The sequence below is a fragment of the Hippopotamus amphibius genome, chromosome 17 (genome assembly GCF_030028045.1).
Source record: "Hippopotamus amphibius kiboko isolate mHipAmp2 chromosome 17, mHipAmp2.hap2, whole genome shotgun sequence".
Classification (NCBI taxonomy): Eukaryota; Metazoa; Chordata; class Mammalia; order Artiodactyla; family Hippopotamidae; genus Hippopotamus; species Hippopotamus amphibius.
Window position 1 is genome coordinate 59,559,167 of NC_080202.1, and position 25,248 is coordinate 59,584,414.

General features: G+C 52.0%; 1 long non-coding RNA gene across 1 annotated transcript in view; it reads left to right on the forward strand.

Annotated features, from left to right (window-relative positions):
• LOC130840891 (uncharacterized) overlaps positions 1-24,025 on the forward strand; it is a 156,015-nt gene extending 131,990 nt beyond the window's left edge. The window contains exon 3 of the long non-coding RNA XR_009050081.1: positions 17,573-24,025. This is a non-coding gene — a long non-coding RNA (uncharacterized LOC130840891). The remainder of the gene's footprint in view (positions 1-17,572) is intronic.
• The last annotated feature ends 1,223 nt before the right edge of the window (positions 24,026-25,248 follow it).

Genomic DNA, 25,248 nt, shown 5'->3' on the forward strand with positions numbered 1-25,248 from the left:
AGCACAGGCTTCAAGGAGGTGAGCTGTCTGCCCGCAGCAGCTCCATCACAGCCGAGCCGGGAGCGTCCCCGGTGTCTCTGAGGACAGGAGCGCCGGTGGGGTTGGCCCGGGGATGAGGCCCAGACCAGGGAGAGCTGGGGGCCTAAGCCTGTCCCTCCGAGGGCCCTGGGAGCCACGGCAGGATTTGGAGCGAGGCCTTGCTGGGAGCCCGCTGATGTGGAAGCCAAGAGGCCGGGGCAGCTGAGGGATGAGGGTGGGAACACGAGGGCCATCGGAGGTGCCTTTTCTCTCCTGCGCGCTCACACACAGGTGGCTGTAGAGCCACCTTCACGGTGGGGATGAGCTGGAAATCCCAATGCCGCTTCCCAGGGGCTGCGTCTCAGCAGCTGTGCCTCTCTCACTCAGCAGAGGCGCTTGTGTCGGGGACGAGACTTAGCACGGGAATCGGTCTCCCCTCCTTCCTGCCAGTGGAGCCAGCCGGGGTCACACGGGAAGGCTGCAGACTCGGCAGCAAAGGATGGTAGTGACAGAGGGAAAATAAAGGAAATAGGGGAAAAAACCACAGGAGGGGAGAGACCAACTACCCCGTCTCTCCATCCTCGTTGTGTCAGGGCGGTGAGGGGTGCAGGCTGCTCTCAGAGGACCCCTGACAGTGGGGTTCTCACCCCTCGCAGTGGCCAGTGCTGTCATCCCTCCCCCCCGCCCCGAGAACATGGGCCTTGACAGCTGCAGGGATGGACGGCATAATCCCAGGAATTTCATCTTCCCGGTCCTGTGGACACAGGGCCCACCAAGGCGAGCAGGTTAAGGGTGGTCCAGAGCTCCCCTTGGAAACAGGGAAGGCCTGTCTTGGCTGTGAGCAAACACCCTATGATGGCAGGTGCCCTGAAAACTCAGCCCGTAACACACCTGAAACTCACACAACATTGTAAATCAACTATACTCCAATATAAAATAAAAATTAAAACAACAACAACAAAAAGAGAACGAAAGAAAACTCAGCCCATGATGGAGTGCCTGGTGCCCATCTTGGAGGGACGTCTCTGTGACTCACACACGTGGCGGAAGAGGCAGCTGAGGACCGTGGCCTGGACCCCCGGCTACCTGATGACGCCTTAGAAATGTGTCCGTGCTCTGTTGGAAACACTTGGACAAGCGAAATGACAGCGGCGTCTTTTCCTGCATGTTTCCCCCACACCTGAGTCTATTTCTCAATGGCTCTGCCAAGCTCCTGGGTGCCAGCTCTCCTGGGGACGCTTTCCTACCCATTGCCTTGTACTCTTTTGCTTCCAGACCAAATGGCCCAGGGAGATGGAGCGAAAAGGTGGCCCGATGGCTGGGTCCATAGAGCAGGAGTCATAAACGGTAATATTTAAATATTACCGAGTTGCATGGATTTAGCAGACTTGCTTTCAACGAAAGGTCGTGTTCACTGCCTTTGAGCCCCAAAGGCTCCCGTGTGAGATCATCAGGAGAAGGAACTATTTTTACAGATGAAAAATCTGACACCCGCGGGGAGGACAGGCTCTTTCCTCAGGTCCATCCATCATGTGTGTGTGTGGTGGGTCGGGGAGAGGTGCTGCAGCTAAGATGGTGATTCCTGCCGTAACCATAATTGAGGGTGAAAAGCTGGGGCTCCGGGAGCACGGAGCCAGCCCCAGTTCCGAGCGGCCGTGGGGATGACCTCACCCCGGGGACGAGAGCCATCCCAAGGACGCGCTGTCGGAACTTCCCCTCGGGTTCCAAATGTGAGTCACCGTGGCTCTGGTCCCTGCAGCGGGCTCTGTCCCCAGGCCTCCCACTTCACCCTGGGACATCACGCTCACTGGTCAGTCCTCATGACTCACTCGGTCCCTTGAGCCAGCCGCCGGGGGTGGAGTCTCCCTCCTGGCATCTGTCCCCTTGGTGCTGTCGTCGCGGATGCTATGTGCGGGACGTGTGTAGCGGGGAAAGCACCTCGCACCCTGCAGGGGTCACGCCAAAGCCACTGCCGCAGCCATTGGATTTCAAAATGCAGTTTGGAAAGTCCGGGGTGCTCCGTGGAGTGAAGACAGGCACAGCCCGATTCCCCGGGGCGGGGCGGGGGAGGGGGGTTGCTCTCTGATACCTGAGAGGTGGGGATAAACAGAGCTCACCATCTAGACAGGCAAGTTCACCCAAAAGGCCAAGGCTGGTGAGGTGTCAGGTTTCCCGTCACACCCAGGGCTCAGCCTTTGCTGTCATCTCTCCTCCTTGGTTTTCATCTTCTAAGGATAGAAATAGTGTCATTTTTCTCAATCTGTCAGTCTCACACCTGCCGGCAGCCCCTGGCCGGGAGACACCCAGTTGCTGTCCAATGTGATGTCATCTCTGTTTACCGTCTGTTTTAGAAACCAGGTAGCGAGAGGGACTTTTTGAGAATGAAAAAAAAAAAAGTAAATCCCCAAACTATTTCAGTGAGTTTTTTTTTTTTAACTCTTGTGTTTTATTTTCATATTTTCCTTTTCTGTCTCTAACTTTGTTCTTTTTAATGGCAAAAAAATTATTTTGCAGGAGAGACCATGTGTGAGTGGGGAAGGAAGGATTACCCGAAGAGGTACATGAGTTTGTTTTCCCTGATGAGATTTATTGGGTGTCCATCCAGAGGATTCTTCCTGAGGGATTTACTCCAGACCCCCCGTAGGAGCCTGAGGCCAGCATCTTGGCCTCGGTGGTCAGTCCTGCCTCTCACCTGACACAGGAAGGAGAGAAGCGTTTTAACAGCCATGGGACTTCAGCCCTTCTTATTCCCCAGAGGGAAGCTGACTTACTGCCTCACGATTTGGTCCTTTGTTTCATCAGTTCTGGAATTTTCCACTTCTAGTGCGTTCCCAAACAGAGGGTTGGGAAGGTAGGAGAGCCCTGTTAAAGGTCAAAGGTAACGCAGACCTCACCTAGCCTCAGGCCTGGGTGGACACCTGTCGGGCGGCCTCTCCAGACTCCTGGTGGGTTGGGACTCACTGTCCCAGTTGAGGCAGTGGGGTGAGGAGCAGGAGGGGTGGACGCCGGGCACCAGGGATGCTGTTTGGCTTAAACCGTGGGGGTCCGCTCCGTGGGCCCAGCTGACCTAGAAAACAGGTGTTTGAAGATGTGGGTATGAACGTTCCTCGGCCAAGGTGCGAGAGCTTGTGTGAAGCTCCGGTGACTCACTCTGCTAGCAAACGACGAAAGGGAAGTGACTCACTTTCAACCCTGAACGAGAACTCCTAAGGCCAGGCCGCCAGCACCTGTCTGGGACGCGGTTAGTTATTAACGCTGCCCGTAAGACTGTCATGGGAACCGGACGCTGGCCCGGCTCGCTGGAGGCAGCCCGACGGCTCACGGCTCCCACACCGTCCGCTCACCTTCTTAAAGCTCCTTCCAGCCTGACCCCAAGTGCAGAAGAGGCCATGGACCTCTGGGTTGTAGAGCATCTCCCAAGGTGCCCCTCGGGGTGCAGATTCCACAAAGGCTGAGGTTTGCTGAGGGGAAACCACAGCCGACAGAGGAGCCCGAGTGCGGGCATTCCAGGAGTGGGCTGTGGAGGGGCCGGCCCCGTCCGCCCCGCGCTCCCTGCCCTGCAGGCGCTGCCTCCCGAGTTCTGGTTTCTGGGGCTCGGTCAGCCCTGCAGTGCATGGCCTAGGGCAGTGTGGGGGACGTCGTCCAGGGGCCCCACCGAAGAGGAACTCTGCCACCTCCCACGGAGGCCCCTGACCCAGGATCATCAACTCAGGCCCTACTAACCTGTGACCCCAGAGGAGGGGAGCGTTCTTGCTCCATTCTGTTCCATGGGCAGCCTGCCCCGCCCTGAGGTTCCTTGGGACAGCTGAGGGAAAGAGAGGGCCCGGCTCTGAGGACGTGTACCGGGCAGACTGGGAAAGCCGTAGCTCATGAGTTCAAACCAGCTCTGCTCTCTCCTGTTTCTTTTCCGTGCCCAGAAATGTACCCAATGCAGAGGCTTCCCTGGTGTCCAAGGGGTTAAGACTTCGCCTTCCAATGCAGGGGGTGTGGGTTCGATCCCTGGTCGGGGAGCTAAGATCCCACGTGCCTCGTGGCCAAAACAACAACAAAAACAAAACAAAAAACAGAAGCAATATTGTAACAGACTCAATAAAGACTTTAAAAATGGTCCACATCGAAAAAATCCTTAAAAGAAAAAAAGTACACCGAGGGCAGCTTGCTCTCCCAGGTCCCCCAAAGCATCCTTCACTGCTCTTGGGGACAGCCCAACCTGAGCACCAGCCATGCCTTCCTCTGCCCCCCTCCCCCCAAGTCCATGCCCTTCCACTTCCAGCCATCAGACAGGAGGACAGAGGTTGAGTGAATGGGAAGAGGTGGGAATGCTGGTGAGTCAGGCTCCCGGTGTCCAAAAAGGAAGCCCAGTGCCCAGACAGAAGAGGCATGCCCCGATATTTGTTGCCGCCTATGTAAAGCCCTAAAGTCCTGGTGGGCAGTGCAGGAAGGGTGGGGTCACCGTTTGCCACCTGGGCTATGGCAGGAGCCCTGGGCTAGCCACTGGGACACGGACTCCCTGGGTGGCCCTGAGCACGTCACCGAGCGGCTGTGGGAGAGTTTCCCCATCTGTGAAGTGGGAGTCACAGCAACCCCGGTCTTGCTTACTTGACAGGGTTTGCGTGAGGCCAGCTGAGATCACGGAGCACGTGATGGGGCTCCGGGAGGGGTGAGGGCCACCCAGATTGGGGTTGAGACACCAGGGTGCTTATGGTGATTAGCAGCCAAGCAGGGCCTGAGGCCTGCGCTCCCCTGGGAAGGTGGCTTCGCAGGCACCCACCTGTGGCTTAAGAGCTTCTTGGGCCTCCCACAGCTGATAAGTCACCGCCTGCTGGGTGTGCTTTGTCTGGGCTCCAGCCTGAGCAGACAGCCTGCCCTTGGCCGCTGCAGAGAGTTCCCCTCTGCCTTCTCTCCCTTCCTTAGTGGGCAGGGCGGAAGCAAAAAGAGACCCCAGGGCTTTATCTCTTAGGTTTTCCCGAGGGACCTCCCCACTGCCCATCTGGAAACTCTGGTGGCGCTGAGTCCCTTTCTCAGTCCACGTAATCGCTGGGGTGCTGATTTTGGTGTCTCCTGCCATGTGATATGTCCTGATTTGGCACCTTCTAGCCATCAAAGAAGAGAGAAGCGCGTTGGAGTGTCAGATTGTATGCCCTGTACCAAGGAGGTGCTCGGCAAATAGTTGTTGAATATGCAAACCATCTAATTCTTGGTTTATGTTGCTCTGTGGCGTTCCCGTGCGTTCACTGAAAAGAGGACTGTTGAGATCTAAGGGGTCTTCGCTGATGGGGCAGCAAGCATCTGTTTAGTGCCTTTTCTCTGCCCAGTGCTGTGCTGAATGGATTGGGTACAGTCCTTGTTCTCATGCAACCCAGCTCTTTTGACTACCTAATCCTGTCTCCCATCCAGACCCGGGACCTCCTCTGAGTCTTTCCAGAGAGGTGTTTTCTGCGTGAACGCTTCAATGGTAGAGAATCTGATCTCCCCTAAGGCCACCCACTCTAACACTGACAACTCCAGCTGCTGGGCCATTCATTCATTTAGGGAGACTCCCTCTGCTTCTGGATTCTTCCAAAGGGATTGACTTCTGGGACCTGGAAGAATCAAAGAAGACTCAGGTTACTGAGACTTGAAGAAGTGGAGAGAGAAGGAAGCTGCAGGCCTTCTGTAGTGGATTAAATAGCATCCCCCTGGAATCCATGTCTACCTGGAACCTCACAGTGGCACTGTATTTGGAAAAGGGTCTTTGCAGATGTAGTTAGTTAGGATCCAGTGGCCAGCCCTTAGGAGGGAAGAGAAGGGGAGACAGACACAGAGAAGAAGGCAACGTGAAGATGGAGGTAGAAACTGGGGTGATGCATCTACAAGCCAAGGATTTCTGGGAGTCACCAGAAGCTGGGAGACAGGCCTGGAACAGGTTCTCCCTCAAGGCCTCCAGAAGGTACCAACGCTGCCAACACCTTGACTTTGAACTTCTGACCTCCAGAACCGTGGGAAGATAGGTGTCTGTTGTTTCAAGCCACCTGTCGGTGGTCATTTGTGATCACAGCCTTAGGAAAGTAATGCGTCATCCAGCTGCAAAGGACAGCATCAGAGTACGGAGGCAGAAATCAACATGCTTCCTGGGGGCCCGGAGGAAACAGACTTGAGGTGAGGGGCCAAGGGGAATGGGCTCCGTGTAAGGGAGGTTCATGTGTTAGGGAGGAGGGTCTGCAGGCCAGATGGGCCCACGGGTGGAGGGCCGTGACTCCAGGCTGTGGTGTATGTAGAGGAGAACCCGTTTGCCAGGCAACTTGACAGTTTTCAGAGCCCAGAAAGGTACCAACCCTGGATTCCCTGACTCTGTTTGACCTCTCTCTGCTAAACTGTCCCCAGCTCCTCCTCCTTTATTCATAGGAAGGGATCAAACCATCCTTAACCCTCATACCACCCTGCAAATAAACATGTGACTTTTACAATGACAGAAGTAATTATAAGATACTTACTATTAGAAAACTTTATGAAAGGCAAGGAAAATATTTAGGATTCATATTCATTTATATATCAATCCATTATTATGAAATAGTACTTCCGTATTAATTTTTATGGTTATTTCATCGTAGGACTATGATATGGTTATTTTTGAACACTTTCAATGTTTGTTTTTGTTTTTGTTTTTTTTCTTTTGCTGTGAAATAAAGGCCCTGATGACAATCCTGGTAGCAAGAACTTTGTTTGTATTTGTACTAGTTTCCCTGGGGCTGCTGTCACAATTACCGTCAACTTGGTGGTTTTATAAAACACATGTTTATTCTCCTATAGTTCTGGAGGCCAGACGTCTGAAATGAGCCTTATGGGGCTAACATCAAGTTGTTGTCAGGGCTGGTTCCTTCCGGAGGCTTTGGGGGAGAATTGTCCCTGGCCTCTTCCAGGTTCTGGAGGCTCTCACACACCTTGACTCGTAGCCACATCACTCCAGTCTTTACCTTGCGGTCCTAACCTGTCTTCCTCTCTGGACTCAAATCCTCCTCTGCTTCCTTCTTAGAAGGTCGCTCGTGACTGCATCCAGAGCCCATCTGGATAATCCAGGAGCATCTCCCTGTTTTAAGATGCTGAACTTAATCCCATTCGCCAAGTCCTTTTTTGCCACATAAGGTAACATGGATAGGTTCTGGAGATTAGAATATGTCTATCTTTTGGGAGGGGGTTAATGTGTGTCATTATTGAGCCTATTACCATGTCCATGACTATTTCTTATGATAAACTCCTGTAAGTGGAAATAAAGGATGAAAGGGCAAAACTAACCTTGTGTGAAACATTTGGAGAAAGTATTCAGACTTAAGTAGATTGAACTGGTGTCTTTTTGCTCCTGTCCCTTTAAGAACCCTTCCTAGCTCTCCTTGGAGTCAGATCTGATGGGGAAGGGGGGTGGGGGCGGGCTGTAGATTGAAATCCCCGTTGCAGGAATCATTTAAAGTTAGCCTCTAGGAAGCTCGGGGCTAATGAGATAATTCCCATTAGGAGAGGAAGGAAGTGAAGGTGGCCTGACATCCCTTCTGTCTCTAATTTATACGATTCACCGAGATCTCCCCCTCTTCCCCCCACCCTGGGCCCCCCTCCTTCAGCTGGTTCCACTGTCCACCCTCGCTCTGCCAGCCAGGGCTCTGGTTTCCAGCAAGTCCCAGCACGCCGGGAACCCTGGGAAGGTTGCCTTCCGCCCAGACGGGGCATTTGGGCTCCTTTCTTGGCAGCTGTGCGAGAAGATCTGTTCTTTGCCTCTTTCTTCTCTTTTCCCAGAACCTCACCCAGCTCCCCTCCACGCCCACCCCTGCCCAACCCGCCGGGATGGGGACCGGTCTCGATGGGACCAAAGAAAAGAGAAAACCTTTCAAGAGGACATGGGCAGGCTCCAGGGGACGTAGAGGCCGCGGCTGCCAAGATCTTGTTTGCTCCCCACCCCCACCCCCCGATCGCTGTGTACTTTCAGAGGGAAGAGAGAGAGGGAAAAAAAAAGAGGGAGAGAACAAGAGAAGGATACTTCTCTTCCTGTGTTGCTCCACTGCCTACACTTTTGGTCAAAGCTCTCTCTGCAAACATGAAAATCCAGTTTGGGTCTTTAATTAGAAAACTGTGCAGTAACCTAAGGTTCGGGGTTTTTCAAGTGCATGTCAAACCCTGGAAACACATCTGGGGCTGCAGAGAGGAAGACTCAGCCTCATTGTGGACGTGTTGCCATCAGACTTGCCCGTGTCCTCACTGGACCTGGTGGGGACAGTGCTAGCCAACCCTCCCCCCACCCACCACGTCCAGGAAGGGTCCCTGGCAGGTTGAGGGAGGTGGGGCTCTTTCTTGCCCCTGGTTTCAGCCTTTTCTTCCTCTCATCCTCCCCGAGGGAGGCCATATGGTGGAGTGTTCCGAGTCAGGGCCAAGGGCCAGAGCCGAGCTGGCCCCGGGGACAGCCCAGCGGCCCTGATGTGCCGTGTGGGTGGCCTGTCCTGTGAACTTGCTGCCTGACCTCCCTGCGCCTCCGGGAGCCCAGCTGCAGCCTTGGGTAACAGCCTGGCCCCGCCATGACCGCAGGGTGCTGAGACCCAGATTCCCTGTCACCTTGGCACCCTCACCGCACAGTATCCGGGCTGAGCCAGGGCCGGGGCCAGGGCCGGGCAGGCCAGACAGAGTCCCACAGGCATCCTCCCCCGTTGGGTTGGCTTTTCAGGCTGTGGCAGCTTTAATGAGAGTGAGACAGAGACAGACAAACCAGAGGTTTGAGGAAGTCAGGACACGTTAAAAGCACGAGAGAAGCAAGGGAAAGACGTCCGAGTGGAAGGCAGAGGGTGTTTGTGCATTTCACCATTAAACGACGGCAGAGCGGGTGATCCCAGTGGCCTCAGCTAGGATGGAATCGAGGGTGCGGCCCCTGTTCTGTCAGTGGCCTTTTTTCACGGTGGGGCTCCCTGGGGAACGGCCTTTATCACCTGTTCATGACTCCAGGCTTCCTTGCCAGCTCCCTGCGCATGGAGTTCTCATGTTAGGATTAATTTCAATGCTAGAAACAACTTTATTGATTTAAAAAGGGGGGAAAAAAGGAGTACTGAAAGATGGAGCTGGAGTTTTGTATACCTCTTGGGTCTGAGCTACCCCAGGAAATATAACCAAGGCACTTACTTCTTCTTCTCCCTCCCAGGATTCTTTTTTTTTTTTTTTCTATTGAGATACAGTTAACATATAAACAAACTGCATGTATTTAGAGTGTACAATGTGGTATCCCAATCTCCCAATTCATTCCCCCCCAACCCTCCCCGCTTTCCCCACTTGGTGTCCATATGTTTGTTCTCTACATCTGTGTCTCTATTTCCGCCTTGCAAACCGGTTGATGTGTACCATTTTTCTATAGTCCGCATATATGTGTTAATATACGGTGTTTGTTTTTCTCTTTCTGACTCACTTCACTCTGTATGACAGTCTCCAAGCCCATCCATGTCTCTAGAAATGTCCCAGTTTCCTTGCTTTTTACAGCTGAGTAATATTCCATTATATATATGTACCACATCTTTTTTATCCATTCATCTGTTGATGGACATTTAGGTTGCTTCCATGTCCTGGCTATTGTAAATAGTGCTGCAGTGAACATTGGAGTGCATGTGTCTTTTTGAATATATAACCAAGGCACTTACTTCTTCTTCTCCCTCCCTGGATTCTTTAATAGAGACACGGCTACAGGGAAATACGGTAATAATGAGAAACACTGCTCAGTCTTCATAACAACCGTATGACAGAGAAGGTACGGCTGTGCTTCCTGCTTTACAGGTGGAATAAAGAGAAGTGAGATCCCTTGTCCGGGACCCAGGATTCGAACCTTGATCTGACTCCATATCATTAGGCCAGGGTGTCTCCAGGGAGACGTGCTCCCCGAAGCTCTTCCTGTTGGGAGCACTGAGTGTCCGCGCCACTGAGCTGCTGGGGATTCGCTTGTTCCTTCGTTCATTCAGGTGCCTCTTCAGGGCCGGACGCTAAGCCAGGTGCTCAGTGCAACGAAGGAAAACCTGACCGGACCCCTCCAGCTGCCAGACCCTGCGTGGGGCAGAGGAAGGTTCAGGAGGTACCCGAGCCACGAGCACCTGCCATCCTTAAGTGCACGTGGTCTTCCTCTCCAGGCCGATGGGCGGCCTGTCTTGGTGTCCAGATCCAGACAGCTCAGAGGCCCCTCTGTGTCCTCACGGCGGGTGGACTGCGGATCAGGGTAGACAGTAGAGTCCAACGACCGGCTGTGGGGACTGTCAGTTTCTCCCTCTCACTCTGCTCTCTGGAACCCCCTCCGCGGCGTGACTCACAGAGGGAAGAGGAGCTCCTGCATGGTCCCCCAGTAGGCGTCTCTCTGTCCCCAGATCCCCACGGTTGCAGCAGGGCCGGGACACTCCCGGGCCCAGTCCCCCATTTGCTGTTGTTCCGTGGGTCATCTGAAGAGAGAGAGGAGAAGGGCCTTTGATTGGGCGGCCCCCGAGGGACATATTGCATGACAAAGAGAGGACAGAGGGAGTCTGGGACTGGGGTCCCTATTATCGTAAAGCCCATCTTTGGGAACAGTCCCCTTCGGATAAACAAGGGATCCGGGTCGGCTGGCTCGGAAGTGTCTTTGATCCGCCTAGAAGTTAATGCTTTTCAGTGGAGAACCACAGAGCAGCCCCGCCCGGGGCCACGGAGATAACAGGCCAGTGCAATCACCCACCACCGGCCTCTTGATAACGCCGGGTTTTATTGAGGTCTGGTTTTCGCCCAATGGGAACACATCCAGCGAGCATCAAAGGGAGCCCGCGTCACCTTGTGCAAAGAATCCCGGGCCCTCAGGTGTGTGCGGGGAAGGGTGTGTGCGTGGCTGTGTGTGCACAAGGCCGCCCGTTGGCAATTACCTTTCTCGAGATCAGAGGCCACCAGCCCAGAGGGGCCTTGACGAGTCATGAACTCCACTCCCTTGTTCGGGCTGGTCCAGCTCCTAAGATGTACCTGCGGAGGATGACTTAGCATCTTACATGGAAGAGCCACCCCGTGTCATTTTATCCTTGGCTCTATGTTACAAGGGCAATTGGTATAAGAATTTTAAGGGAAGGGACTTCCCTGGCGGTCCAGCGGTTAAGACCGCATGCTTCCACTGGTTAAGACTCTGTGCTTCCACTACGGGGAGCGCGGGTTGGGGAACTAAGATCCCACATGCTGCATGGTGCGGCCAAAAAAAAAAAGGAATTTTAAGGAAGAGGTGAGGTGGGTGCTCAGAAAGGACAAAGCATATCATTTAGGAGTCGCAGACGTGCTCCTTTGTTGTCTTTTGGAGGGTTTTGCACTATGTGGGTCAACCCCCAGGGATGTGGATCTCACCTATAAAAATGGAAGAAACGGGGTGTGGAGGATGGCGGAAGAATACATGGGGTGTGTAAGGACACACCTTTGCAGGGGCGGCGTTGACGGACGCGGTGGTCGAGTGTGGTCCTGGAGGGAAGGGGCATCCTCCCCACTTGCCCCCGGGCAGTGCCTCTTGGCTGCCTCAGATTCCATCCGGGCAGTCAGGCTGCCGGGCGTCGTGCATGGGCCCCTGGAGACAGCAGCAGAGAAACACCACCCTACACACAGAACATCTGGCAGCTTTTTAAAGGTTATTTTTCAGCGCGGTTGCAGGAGTCAGGACATTTGCACACGAGGTTTACAGGCTGGCGGGAACTCAAGGGTTTTAGTTAAGAGCGAGATGCATTCTGACTCTGTGAGGAAGGGTGGGATGTAGGAAAGGAAGGTGGGAGCTTTGGAAACGGCCAGTGAGAGCCACAAAGTCCTAGATTCTTTGCATAGGAACCCACTAAATGTCTCTGAGAACAGAAAAGGCACCTGAACTCCTTGTCTTCGATAGCGCTGGTGCAGGGTGGCCGCATTTCTTCTACCTGATTCCAGGCAGGTGCATTCAGTGGACTGTACGAATCCCCAGGAAGGGAAGGGCACATGCTGGGAGGCTGCATCCCACCGAGCCTTCGCCTCTTAGAGACCTACAGGGAGCCAGCGTCTCCCATAGGAGTTCCAGACTCACACCTGCTGCGCGTCTTTCTATCTGGGTGGCCTGGTGGGGCTGACGCAGGTAGGGACCAGAGAGGGCAGTTCGTCCTGGTGCTGTGAGCATCCTCCTGTCCCTCCTTCTCCTCCTCCTCTGTCCTCCTTGCCTCTGTCCTCCACCTCCGCTCCCTCTTTCCTCTTCATGTCCTTCCTATCCTCCTCTTTTTTTTCTTCCTCTTTCTCTTCCTTTTCTCCACTGCCTCCCCATGCCTCCGTCAGTGACATCCTGGACTTCACGATTTGGTCCAAAGGAAACAAGGAAACGCTTGGCCAAGCATTTTGGCCAGGCAGGCTGGGGATGAAATAATGAGGGGAAAAGTCCCTGCAGGAGAGGAAATTTACACATGACTTCATCCTTCTTTTCAAGAAGTCAGGGCACCAACCTGTTGAGCTCTCCCTCTTGCTTGATGGCTGGTTTCTCATTTAATTCTCTCCTCCCTTTCCTCTCTGACCCACTTAGGGACCCCCAGCCAAGCTTATTTTCCGGGCTACACTGGGTGCCTGTGAAATATCTGCTTGCTCAGAACGCATCGTTGTGGGAGGATTCGGGCTTCAGTGCCTGGGGAGTTTACCAGTTGGATGGAGAATGTAGGCTCCCCGTTTCTACATGGGCCCCTCCGCTGTATCCCTGTCTTTATTGAGACGGCTCTTCTTGTTGAATGAGCTCATGTTTGTAGAGCCTGGTGGGGGCTGGCTCATCACGTGCTGGGTTTATTAGGGGAGGAAACCGAGTCTTTGTGTGGTTGTTCATGGGAGACACTGAAAGGTGTCCACCCTGTTCTGATGGGAAACGAGGTGACACAGCCACCAGAAATCCCACGCCATCCAGTCACCCCATCTGACAGCTGGGATGTTTGTTGCCAAGTCTGCCTGGGTCACCCTTATTGCAGTTTCTGCCTAGGAGCACCTTATATCCTGGCCATCGTCAGGACTCAGGTGTGTTGCTTCCTTCTCCAGCTTGGAGCAGGCTGTCCTCCTGGCCCGCTGGCCCTTTGCAACATGCAGTGGTTCTCAGAACTGGCCGCATGTTGGAATCAGCTGGACAGCTTTCACTGCTGCCTTGTCCTGTCCTAGTGGATTCTGAATTCACCAGGCTGGGGTGAGCCCTAGGCATGGGAATTTTGAAAAACTTCCCAGGTGATTCTAATGCACAGCCAAAGTCAAGAATAAACCACTGCTCAGAGGCAGGTTTCTCAACGGGGGATGGGGGGTGGGATTTTGCTGCCCCCCGACCCCAGATGAATGCCAGTGTCTGAGACCTTTTTGATGGTCACACTGAGAGAGGCTGCTACTGGCTTCTAATGGGTGGAGGCCAGGGATGTTCCTGAGCATCTTACAATGCATGGGACAGCACCCCCCCCCCAACCCTGACCAAGAATTATCCTGCCCAAATGTCACTAGTACCAGAATTCGAGAAACCTTGCTCGAGAATGGTAGTCTCATGCTTCAGTGTGCACCAGAATCACCTGGAGGACTTGTTAAAGCACAGAGTGCTGGGTTCCACCCCGGAGGTTTTGATTCAGTAAGTCTGGGGTGGGGCCTGGGAAGTTGCATTTCTAACAAGTTCCCAGGTGCTTCTGAAGCTATTGTCAAGGGCTGCACATTGAGGACCACTGCTCGAGAATGACTCTGAATCCCGTTTCCCTAGGTCTGTGATATATTGGATCCATTATGATTACTAGAAAACTCTGAAATAATAGTGACTTAATAACTAAGGCAGAAGAGCATTCTCTCTCACATAACAGAAATCCAGAGAAAGGCCATCCACAGCTCATATGGCAGTTCTGGAGTTATCAGGGATCCAGGCTTCCACCTCTGGTTAGATTATCTTAGTGCATGACTCCCATTTTCAGTGGAGTCCCTCATAGTCCAAGATGGCTGCTGGGGCACCAGCCATCATGTCCTCATTGAAAGCAGAAGGGAGTAAAGGCAGATAGGTAAGAATGGAGCTCCTTCAAACACCTGTTTAACAGTCTCCCCAGAAATTCCACAACACTTTTTGCTTCCGTTTCTTTGACCAGATCTCGGTCACATGGCCATAGCTAGCTGCCGAGGGAGGCTGAGAAACATAGACTTTTTACTCTGGGCCACAATGTGCCAGCCCACAATCAGAGTTATGTTGCTTAGTGGAAAGGGCAGGCTAGATATTGGGGTGGGCACTTAGCAGCTTCTGCTCACATCCACATGCTTAATCGTTCCTAAGACATCATCTATTTGGCACCTATCATGTGCCGTGTGCTTTTCATGCAGTATCTCATTTAATCCTAAAGGCTCTGCAGGGAAGATACTAATATTATCTTTATGTTGCAGATGATAAAACTGAGGCTTTCAGAGATGAAGCCACTGGCCCCAGTGACACTCACCAGTGGTGTCATTTGAGAGCCCACTTCATAGCCTGGGCTACTTCTTGCCTCAGTTGCTTTCAGAGACTTGACTTTCCTTCTGAGCCTGTAGGGTATCTGTTAGATCTCTCCAAGCCAAATTCCCCTTCTGACCAGCTCTGTTCCATTGTCACCAGTATTTGTACTGTGATACCCTCTTCTCTAGGTCTGGGGGGAAACAGACAACATGTGTCCTGATTGACATAATTAGTTGTCTCTATGCTACCATAAAATTATCACAAATTTAGTGGCTTTAAACAACACTCATCTATTCTCTTACTGTCTCCTACATTGGCCAGTTTTACTGGGCTAAAGTCACGGTATCTGCAGGGATATTTCTTTCTGGAAGCTCTAAATTCCCTGGTGGTCCAGTGGTCAGGACTCTGTGCTTTCACTGTGGAGGATGCGAATTCAATCCTTGGTTGGGGAGCTAAGATCCAGCAAGCTGCACAGCCAAAAAAAAAAAAAAAAAAAAAAAGGCGTTTCTTTCTGGAAGCTCTAGGGAAGAGTTCGTTTCCTGGTCTTTTCTAGCCTCCGGGGACCACCTGCTTCCCTTCCCTCACCCTTTCTTCCTTGAATCGCTCCCTCCAGCGTCTTGCTTTTGTTATCACATCTCCTGCTCCTTCTCCTGTGTCACCTCTGCCTCTGCCTCCCTCTAACGAGGACACTCGTGGTTACGTGTGCCCCAGCTCCTTGATAATCCAGGATAATCTCTGCTTCTCAGGAGCCTTAACTTTTGCTCTAGAAGGTGACATTCACAGGTTGCCGGGGTTATTAGGACGTGAGGGTCTTTGGGGGCTAATATTCAGCCCATCACAGGGGCCCTCTTGCTGCTGTTCTTGCTTCCCCGGGCCCCAGTTTTTCTCCTTTGGGTTGTTCCACATGTCGTCGCTGCATGCATTTTACTTCCGTCCTGGGAATTTTCAAAGAGGCCAGAGGCAGGGTCTGAAGGGCCAGGTGGTGTGTTGGAGGCTTGTCTAACCAGCTCCTAGTGGCCATAGCAACAGGCATGAAAACATTCAAGTGGGAAAGGACTGGGGGAAGGGGATCTGGGCCTAGAGGTGGCAGAGCGCTAGAGGTGGCAGTGACTTAACCTGGGGAATGATGCAGGAGGGAGAGGCAGGAACAGCCAACCTGGAGGTCCCAGGTCCTAACCCCTCCGGGCTGGCTGGGTTTCTAAGTAATCTTTCAAATCTCTAGGTGCCTGCCAATCCTCGGCCCCGTTGCCTTTCTCTAAGCTAATCGAGGCGTGTCTTTGGCCAAATACAAATGCTACACCTAGAAGAGTTTGGTGGGGGGAGGGGGAGTGTCAGGCCCTGCCTCAGCCGGTCCTGACCTCATTTTCCTCCCCTGGGTTGATGCCCTTGTTTCCACCCCTCCCCCAGCCCCCTTGGCGGGATCTGCCCGGCTGGGATGAGTCCGGGCTGGGGGGATGTGTGTTTTGCTTTTTATTTTATTTTGCACATGCCTCCCGACATTCCCCTCTGTGTTTAATGTCCCACTGCCAAGTGCATGTGGTTGCCGGGCGACAAGAAGGAAGTCCCTGTGTGATTCACCGGGCTGCTGCCAATTCATTTGCTAGCTGCCTGCGTCTCCCTGGGGAATGGGCTTCTCCCCGGTTCTCTCTGGGGCAGCTCAGAGGGCCACTGGCCAGGAGAGGGGAGAAAACACAGAAAGTTTAGCAGCACTTCGGGGTTGTTGGGGCGTTTTGGGGTCCAAATGAAAGAGAGTGTCCGGAGGGCCCGGACACCACCTGGGCGAGGCTCCTGGTTTCCCTCTTGGCCACCAGTCAGAGAGCTGCCTGGAGCGCCGGGGGCCTCTGCTTAGGCTTGTTGGTTGGCCTTCTGGGGGAGCCGGCCGACTCCTGCAGGCAGACTCTCTCTCCTTTCACACTTCTCCTGCGGACGAGTGTCTCGGACCATCTTCTCCCTGATCAGTTTCCCCCAGGCCCGGACAGCGACGTCCTCCTGTCTCTGACGGCACCCTCCTCTCTGGTTTCATGGGAGCCACCCACATCCCTGCCAGGGGTTTAGCCAAAGCCCGCAGGAAGGAGAGCTCCCTTGCACCAGGCTGAGCTGCGACCCCCACAGGGCTGAAGCTGGACTGAGGGGCCTACTGGCCCCACGGCCCCCAGAATCCGTAGCACATCTCCCTTGGATATTGCGGTCCTTCTGGCCTCAGGCTTGGTCAGTGATGCCTCTCTGCTATGACCTACAGGGGTGGGGTTTGCCTGTCTGGTTTATACCTGCGTTCACAGCATCTCGTCCATCGTGGTGCGTGGGAATGCACAGATTTGCAGGGTGTTCCTCATGGGCTGTTGAAGATTGTTGGAGTCAGAAATGTGGGGCCCGGATTACCTGGGTTTCTGAATAGGTCTCAGCAGTTTTAAAGTGGGGAGGTCCCTGAGGGCATTTAGTGGTACTAAACAGATTTGTCACTCAGAAATGGGGGTTAGATGGGGTGGCAGGAAGCCGGGAAGGTGTGATGAGTCCAAGTCCATCTTCATTTATTTGCAGTCGGCATTACAGAAAGAGAACTGTGTAATATCGTATTTTTCCTTTCCCTCGGAGGGGCCCCCGTCCATTCTGGATAATCTCCTAATTAGTTTTTAAGGGTCTCGTGAAAGCAGAGAGACGTCCCAGCTAAAGCAAACACTGGGATTAGGGACCAGGCACTTTTCATCCTATACTGAGAACAATGGCACCCTCTGTGCCTCAGTTTTCCCATCTGTAAACTGGGTCGTCTGACACTTCCATGCCCCCAGCCCCATATCTCACCGACATAATAGTGACATGCTGAAAAACAGAATTTTCCACTCCTCTGGGCTGGCTGTATTCAGTGGTATTTAAAAAAAAAAAAATTCAGCTATGGGTGTAGTGGTGAGAATTGTGTAGAGGGTTCCCAGCAATGATTCAGTGTACAGGGAGTTCCTTGAATGGTATAAATAGGCCTTTTCCTGCCTTAACTAAAATACTGCTTTTAGAAGCAGCGTATGTTCTGTTTAGTAGCTAGAACATTCTGGACTAAAGGCAGTAAGGGGATGCTTCTTGTTGAAAGACATTTGTTGAAAGGACAGAAGCTGGAATCTCACACTTATGCTCTTTTTTGGTCCACAGGCCTGAAAGGCAGGACAGGTAAAGAGCTGCTCCCCTTCACCCACACTTCCCACCAGGAACCTTCATGGAGTCAAAGTTTGCAACCAGGACCCCCTGCAGCACCTGGCTCAGATAGGACCCTCTCTTAAGGAGCAAGAACTCTGGATTTGATTGAGAAGTCTTATTTTGGAGAATAAAGAAACTTCTGGATTTGAGGAGAAAGCAAAGACCTGCGCCCTGAGGAATAGTCTCTGTGTTGGCCTGTGTGAACGGGAGGCCACCTACAGTTGAAGAAGATGCCAGGATCCCGGACGTTAGTCTTCCTTCCAGTGGGAGATGTTTCTTCTGCTGCTGCCTGGTCTTAAGAACCCCCGACACCAATCCTCGGGGACCAGAGGGCTTCCCGCCACACCCTTTCTTGGCCCCCCGCCCCCCATGTCTGCTGTGCCTTTGGACTCAGCATTTCTTCTCGTTTGCTCCATTATCTCCCAGCCGGATACAGAGTGAACAGTTAACTACACGTCGGTCAAATGGGATCTTGCTTTTTTTGTTCCTGCTGCTTCTGAAGAGGCCGGTGTTTGTGCATTGCTATACAGGCAGCCTTGGAATAGTGTCCCTTCTCATCTCTGTGGGACCTGGTCCCCACAGCTTCCAGAGCGATGCAGATCTGGGCAGAAATCCTTCAGGCTCTAAAGATGGTAGGATGTTGGAGGGGGCTTCGGCAAGGGGCTGGATCCTGAAGGCTTGCGCTCCCCATGTCCGGCTTTCGTGGTTTGGATCTCACGCAGGTGTACAGCTGGAGGAGCAGAAAATGCACATGTCTTATGTTGCTGCAGATGCATGGTCAGCTGGGAAGGCCCTCTTCTCCCAGCTGGCAGATGGGGTCCATGTGAGAACACAGGGCTTCACTACAGACTATCCAGCGACCAGAGTTGGTGGTGTTTCTTGAGGACCCTCTCCCTCCAGTGTGTGCTGGTGACCCCTCACCTGACCACAGATGGGGCCCCACCAAACACAAGTCCCGTTTGCTCCTTCACTCTGCAGCCACCGCACCTATGGCTGAAAACATTTCCTAGCGATTGATCATGGTTCAGCATTGTCCAGAATGCAGAGCCAAATATGTCTGTACTTTCTCTTTCCGAAGCAAATGGATGACTTGCCTTTGTGAGAAAAATTCAGGCCAGACAGATTTATCTTCCCTGAGTTGTAGGTGATGCGTTTGTGTGACCATTTAGTGATGTCAGTGTCTCAGCACAGAAGCAATGGGGTCCTTCCTGGCATCTCAGATTCACCACCAAACAAATGAGGAGAACCCCTGGGGGATGTTTTGTGCTGTTGAAATGGGAAGCTTGTTTGTGGGCTTTCACCTTCCTTCCTTGACCTGCACATGCACTCCTTGCATTAGATTCCTTCAAGTTTTAAGGAAAAGAGACCCACTTATATCACCTCCATAAGTGCTGGTTTGTTTCAGGTTGCCATGGAAACAAAGTATTGATAGAAAGGAGACGGTTGACTCGGCAGCTCTCCATCCAGGCCTTCCCAAGAAGCCCGAGTTGTTGGAGACACCCAGTCTCGGTAGGTGGTGTCCAGGGATAGCAAAACTGAACCACCGTGCTCGTCTTGAGCTTCCGTTAGCATCAGCGTCTGCGGCTCCTGATTCTAGGAGTCTGCCCAGGTGATGAGCTGATGGTGACTCCCAGTCTGCTCAGAATCGAGGGGTTTTCCGGGATGCAGGACTCATAGTGCTAAACTTGGGACAGTCCTAAGCAAACTGGTCTCTCTACTGGGGGACTCGATGGCCCTGCCTCTGCTTCTGCTTCACCTGCTGTAACCGGCTGATGCCCTTGATTGGTTGGCCCGGGTGCCATTCAGAGCCCTTGTATCTGGCCGCTTCATTGGCTGTTGGGCAGCCTGTAGATGGACCAGGCACCAACCAATCTTGACCCCATCAGTTGTCTCCAGGGTACTGGGGTTGCATGATATTGAATAAAAACCAGGCTGTAAGGAACCATCTGAGACCACATCCTTCAGAAGCATGCTGTGGACAGGTGGGCATGACAGGCATTCAAGGTACCAGGGATTCCTTTCTAATACCATCCTACTTATAAAGGTGACGTGAACCTTTTCTGTTCAGAGCAAAACAGTTCATTACAAAACCAAAGCTAACACGGACACTGGGAACAATGGAAAAAAGAATATGGGGTGTGTGTGTGTGTGTGTGTGTGTGTGTCTACACACTGTGTAGAATAATTAGCCAAGAAGACAATTCTGCATCTTAGCTAGACACAGGCAAAGAGCTAAATACCTTTGGGATGGTGTTGTCTGGAGAACGAAGGAGTTGGCTGTAAGACTTCCTGAAATTCCTTTGAACTCCAGGGTCCCTTAAAATATCAGGGGCGTGTAAACTGGGCCTAAGTGTGTACTTTCTGTCTGAAGTCTCCATGATAACTTTGAGCTCAACTCACATCGTGTGAATGGGGCCCCCCCTCCCCTCCCCAGCTCACCCTTACCTTTCCAGACACCAGCTTTATCTGGGATAAGGCAGTGGAATCTGGTGGCAGTAGCAGGGGATAGAGGAGGAGAAAGGAGGTTGTGCCAGCCGAGCGTGGGGTGTTTATGACAAGCGAGAAAAATCTGGAGGCAAATTACAGGTTCTTTGCAGGTACGTTAAAGCCAGGCTTTCAGGCTTGCATGCCATCCTGAAGCTGTTGCTTCTTGTCGGGGGATCAAGTCTCTATCTTTTCTGCTGAAAGACAGGGATGAGCCTCTGGAGCCTGGAACACGGGCCTCCAGCTAACCATGCTCGTCTTGCGTGATGGGACCCCGGGAGGTCATCGCCTGCCAGCGTGGAGAGGAGCGCGCAAACGTCTAGAAATGACTCTCTCATTACACACGTGTAGAGATTTAAGACCCGATCTCGTGCACCTGGGTTTTTGCCCCTGTTCTGACTCTCCCTCCCTTCAAAGGAATGCTAGCCAGCTCCTGGGGTGTCATTTTTCTTTTTTAAAAGATGGATTCATTTCAGATGTTTCCTTCATTTATACCCCACACACGGTCACTGGTTCCAGAAGAAGTCCCACTGCTGTGCCAAAAGCAACAATCTCCTCTTTTTCTCTCTTTTCTAATCTTCTCATCCACGTCGAATCCCAGATTCCCAGAGCTTGGAGTGGTCTAAAGCATCACTCTTATCTAGATCCACCTCTGACTAACGCAGGAATCCCATTTCCAACATCAGATGAGGGGTGGTCCAGCCCTGGGGGAGGCAGCCTTTTTGGTAAAATGGGAGAGAACTGGGAGAGAACATTGGATGATATTCAACCTGCTGGGGAAGCAGAATTTTAAAGAGCAGTTCATGGGCTGCCAAGTGTCCATGAATGTCAATTTCTTCATCAGAGCCAAATGCATCTTACTTCTGCATCCAGGTGTGTGTCTTATGCTGATAAAAAGCACAGAGTGGGGAGACAAGGAGACCCGAGATTTTGTCTCAGGAAGTCCCCCTCCTTAATTCCTTCCATGTGAAAATGAGGAAGTCAGGCCACAGGTTCCCCAAAGCCTCTTCCCGCTCTGCCGAACACAATGCCGCCATGGGATAGAATTCATGACTTAAAAGATTTGCTATTTTTAAAAACCTTTTTATATTGGATCATAGTCGGTTAACAATATTGTGTTAGTTTCAGGTGTACAGCAAAGTGGTTCCGTTATGCATATACACGTATCTATTCTTTTTCAAATTCATTTCTCATTTAGCTTATTACAGAGAATTGAGGAGAGTTCCCCATGCTATCCAGTAGGTAAGACTTGCTTGTTTCTTTTTTCCTTTCAAAGCTCTAGTCCTGCCTTAACTTCAGCTTGCTTCACAAGCAAACCTTTTCTCCGGGTCTCAGTTTTCTCATCAATAAAATGGGGGCAGGGGGAGGGTGGTCTTGACCATCCCCCAAAGTTCCTTGCGTGTGCCAAGTTCTGAGTCTTGCCGGACGCAGCTGACGTCTGACAGGTAGCTCTTTCTCCCTTTGCCTTCGGCTGCACAAGCCAAAAACAGGGCTGTCCCGGGAAGTCCATTACCAGAGACGACTTCAAGGCTGTTTGCTCTTGTTGTCAGCTGCGTGGAGCAAAAGTTTGTCGAGGGAGAAGGCAAATAGACATACAGGCTGATGACAGGAGTGGGCAGGGGGGCTGCTGTTTGCCTGGGGTGACTGGGAGGGGGCAAAAAACCTGCCTGCCGTTTTGACCAATAAATAAAAACTGGGAGCTCTGCGTGGCTAAAACTGCAGGGGTTTTATTAGTTTGCTTAGTGAAAGGCAAATATTAAGTCTTAAGTTGACCCGTCCTGGGACCTGCCTTTTGGCTTTTGTATGCCGTCCGGTGCCGATCGCCGTGTACTCCAGGTTATCAGGTTCTGTCGAAGGGTTTTTAAAAAACAGTGTTTTCCCTCTCCTCCTTTCCTTCCCCTTTTGCCTGCCCCCTATTCCCACCTTCTGGGGTAACTCAGGCCTGGGCTTTGGAGAGGCGGGGAGAGCAGGATGAGGAAGGCTGGTCATCCTGGCCTGAAGCCGCCCGTGTTCAGGGCTCAGGCTGCCCAGGATGCTGTCCATGACCGTGATTCTGCGGCTCAGGGCTGTGAGCCCACCAGGTGGTCCTTGGGGGTCTCCTCCATCCTCTGCCGTGAGCTCTTCAAAAGGTAGGTCCCAGGCTGTTGGCCTAAGCTCTTGCCTCTCCTTAAACTTAAAGTAAGCGTCATCACAGCCATCAGAAAAAAAGATACAGATCCCCCTTTTCTAAGTGGTTTCGCAGGGACAGATGATTTCCGCCTGATGTGCTGAAAGGTGAACTGACAGGCTTGTCACACTCCATGTGGGGCAGGCTGGGACCTGGACCCAGGACCCTTTGCTGCAGTGCTTGCACCTGGACAGACGTCTCCTCGAGCACCAAAATGCAAAGAAACTATAAGGGACTAAAAATAACTGTGTGCATATGCAGTTGGGGTAAATTCTGGACAACAAGATACAAAAAGACTGAAAAGCCCAACTGCCACTCCTGAAGAGCCGGAGGCAAAGACAGGGTGTCAGGAGCAAAGGCAGGTCACGGCGCACGCCCCGGCACACAACCCCACCGAAGGGGTGGGCAAGCCAGCCAAGCCACCCCTCTGGCCCGACCCCTGGACCCACCCCTACCCTCACCCCACATAAAGAACCAGCTCACCCCACCCCACCCCCACCCTGGGAGTAAGCAAGGGGACCTGCTCTCACTGCCCCCTGCTGCAGCAGGGGCCCCAGGAAAGCCTTGCCTGAATTTCTTGTCTGGCCTCTGATTAATTTCTGTTGACTGGGGACAATCAGGAACCCTGGTCGGTATCACACAGAGTGAGATAGCCAGCCCCCCAGGGGCTGGACAGCCACCCAGACTATCCAGTTTCCACGTATGAGCTGCCATGAAACTAAACTAGGTGGCAGGTTCTTTACCCTTCGCTGTAAACATCTTCAGTCTGTTGTAAAGCACTCCAGCTCCGGGGTACCTGGGTCTCCTGGGTGGCGTTCGTTGATACCCACCCACTGTGGGGTCCAGAGCACCGAGGCACATTGATCCACGTCAGACCCCTGTGCCCTTTTCCAGGCCACCCTGGTGACCGTCTGTGGAGAAGGCATCTTACCAGTCCACCCGGGTACAACGGTTCCCCACCACTACTCATGCAGTCAAAGAGTTGGGAATGTTCTGGAATTGCTTAATTAGGAAAGTTCCTTTCACACTCCAGTGGTGATTTTTGATTGGACTCAGCATGAGTTTTAATCCTCTGGCAATTCTCCCTGAATGAGTCTATGCTTTAAAAGATCCATGTTGGGCAGCCAGGCTCCGGAAATCCCCTTAATCCTTCAAGGCTCATTTCAAATGCCCTCTGCTCTAGGAAGTCTTCCTGGGTTTCTTTTCTCTCTCAACCAGTTGTGGCCTCTCCTTCTGTCACATATTCTCATAAAGCATCTGGCACTGGCTAGGTACCCCAAAATGCTGATGGCTCCTTCCTTACCAGAGCACCTTTTGTGTGTCATTTACTGTGTTTATACTGCACTTGTTTTAAACGTGTTTCTCCCAACAGTCCTCTGTCTGTCTGTGTCTGTCTGTCTGTCTCATAAAAGCAGGAACTGGGTCACTCCTTACACTTTGAAATTTATCCCTAAAATGCCCAATAATGTTCAGGATTACATGGCAGGCACTGTGATTGACATTTCATCCTCAGAAAATAGAGATGTACCGGGAACCATGGCTTTGCTCAGGTCTTATATGTGAGAGCTGGGGTTCAAAACCAAGGTCATTGGAGACCTGAAGTTCAGAGATCTTAAGTCGTAGCATGGTGGCTTTTACCTGGTATAGATGTACAAGGAAGATGTTGAGTTGATTTTCCCTGTTAATGATCTGTGACTGTGTGTACCACTAAAGTTGCCTGTTTTCTTGTCTGCCTGTTAATCAATAAAGTGTTTTCTGAACAGCAGAGAAAATATGCTTGTCCCTTGATTCACTGGTTTTCCTGCAAGATCTCTTCCTGAAATAGAATATGTCTGGGTTTTGCCAGTTATCTGAGAGCTTGGGTGATTTTTAAGGTAGGAAAGAGACATTAAAAATCAAAAGTTTAGGTCAGAATTTCTGAAGAATTTCACAGTGTCTAATAGGGAGGAATACAGAGGAAAAAACACAACACATATGAGATGTCCCTCGCCTTCAGGATCTTACTTATGGTGTGGTTAGACAACAACGGCACGTACAAAACCATCGATCCCATTTGCCCAATAAACTCATGGTTAGTGTTACTGGAGAAGCCGGGTGGATAACGCTGCCTGCTCTTCACCCTGTTGTGAATGTTTCCAGCGAGTCCCAAACAGAGAAGTTGGATAATGATGGGCAGATCCCCTGCTAATGGGGATGGACCTCCCAGGTTCAAGGGCTTAGCCCTTGGGGACAGAAGGCAAAGGTGGAAGAGGCACCATCAAGAGCACGCAGGCCCAGGGAGAGAAGAGTCTGCTCCCATTTGCTCTCTGATTAACCAACCCTTCCGTGGGGAGGAAAGCAGAAAGGAAGGCAGAAGTTTCACCTTTTTTGGGGAAGAAGAACTCAAAGACCACCCCCTCTTCTTCATTCAAACGAGTAAAATTAGAATTTGGACAAAGTGGGTGTCATCCATCTGTGGGCTCTGGTCACCAGGACCAGTTTCAGACATTCGAGAGATGATGAGACAGTCGGCCAAAAAAAAAAATTAAGCGGTTCAGAAAATAATACCGCCCAGTGTCTTACAGTGCTTTATGGTTTGAAAGCTCTTGCCAAAGCTTGCCGTTTGAATCACAGCAACTTTGTGAGATGGTATGAAGACCTTGTTGTTATAGGTGAGGAAAATAAGGTGAGGGAGGTTCAGTGGCTTGCCCTAGAGCACACCCCTTGAGGCCCCTGCCCTGAGGGCAGTGTTACAGTTTCTCTGTGCAAACCGTATTAGTTACAGTAGGCTGCTGTAACAAAACAGCCCCAAAGCTCTGTTGTTTTACCTAATGCATCTTTCCCACTCATTTTCCAGGGGGATGTGAGTTGGCTGTGGTGGAAACAAGATGCTCTTTTTCACGGAGAGATTCAGAGACTTAGCTTCCTATCTTAGGACATCACCAGACCTCTAGCAGTGACACCTCCAGGGAGTAACTTAACCTCATCTTTAAACTGCTTCA